The sequence below is a fragment of the Leuciscus leuciscus genome (assembly GCF_965113295.1).
Source record: "Leuciscus leuciscus genome assembly, chromosome: 22".
NCBI lineage: Eukaryota > Metazoa > Chordata > Actinopteri > Cypriniformes > Leuciscidae > Leuciscus > Leuciscus leuciscus.
In genome coordinates, this window is record NC_138746.1 from 6308581 (window position 1) to 6310349 (window position 1769).

Below are 1769 nucleotides of genomic sequence, written 5' to 3' on the forward strand. Positions count from 1 at the left end.
TGATTGAATTCTTCTGCTTCATGGGTCTGTTTTCATTATCTCACTTTCATTACGACTAAACATTGTCATTTATCCTTTATTTTTAGGGTGGGAGAAATGTTAAATCCTCCTGTCCTCATGGTTGTCAACTTGTCATGTAAAATCTAATCCCCGTTTGCATTTGACTCACAAATCCTCCACAGGCCATAATCCATGAATGAGATAACAGATGCCCTTCTCAACCACTCAAGCAAGCATTCAGTCATTCAACTGTCATTTTCAGACATATTTATCTGTATTTTAAATCAGTTTCATGAAATTGTAAACACTTTTTAATGCAACGATTGGTATTCAGCTTGTTTTAGCCGTCATCCAGAAGTTTTATGTTAAGGTTCACATTGGGATTTAAATGTTAAATAAAATTTTTTTAGAACTGGAAAAATTATGGAAGCTTGTTTCCGCTACAGAATAAAAAATAATAAGCCATCCTAGGTGTATATGTCGACATTCTTCTTTTAGCCAAACACAATCGGAGTTAGGCTATATTAAGAAATATCCTGGCTCTTCCAAGCTTTATAATGAGAATTTTGAAGCTCCAAAAAGTACATCCATCCATCACAAAAGTAATCCATACGATGCGTTTTTGTAAGAAAAATACCTATATTTATAACTTTATAAACTGTAATCACTAGCTTTTGGTAACGGCCATCCACACGTTCACGAGAGAGTTGAGTTCCGGCATATGACGTAGGATGTGTGAGTAGAGTCAACTTTGGTGAGAGTAGACGCCTCGCAAGGTTCAAACAAACAGGGCTGGGCAACAAACTCAAGCTCCTTTGATATTTTTTGTCTGTAAAGAATCCACATTTTAGACTTATAATTCTTGACCAGTGTTTTGTTTTGCTCTATCCTCTGTGCTTCCGCATTCGTCCCGGCCTTTATTAACCCTCTGGAGCCATATGGATTACTTTTGTGATGGATGGATGTGCTTCTTTTTTTTTTTTTGCTTAAAAAAATAAATAAAAATGGTAGGCTACCATTCACTCCCACTATATAAAGCTTGGAAGGGCCAGGATATATATATATATATATTTTTGTATAATCCGATTGTGTTTGGCTGAAAGATGAAAGTCATATGGTTTGAGGGTGAGTCAATTATGGGATAATCTTTTTGAGTGAACTATCCCTTTAAGTATATTCATAATAGAAAAGGAAAAACACACCTCTTCTCAAGAAGCTACGCGATCACCAAAGTTCAATAATTAAGGGTTCAAAGCCCTAATCTAAAAATGAAGCAATAGAAATAGTGATGATGATGCTTGCCTTGTTTTCATAAAGGACACAAAGTTCGTTTCCTCCAGGGGGCGCTGTGGATCTGACTGACTGTCTGGATGAGTGAGTAGGGGGAGGTTGCAGATCTGGAGCCGGTACAGATGAGTTTTACCTTTACGCCCCTGTTGTTCCTGATGCGTCCAGTAGGGGGAGGCTGTACAGCGACACGAGATGGGGTAATAATCTGCTAAAGTTATTGTTGTTTAGCAATGATGCAAAATGTATTATTTATAAACGATTAGCTAGATAAAGCTAGGGTAACGTTAGGTAGATATCAATTCATTTCTATATATATCAATTAATGGATGGGTCTATGGTCTATAATTTATTTCGAGAGACAAAAAGTTCTTGACGGTCAGGTTGATGAGAAATTCTGTCTGGCTCAAACTTAGCTAACCACGTGTAGGTTTAGCTGCCCCTAGTCTCTAATCACTTAAAAAAATTATTTTCTTTTTAAT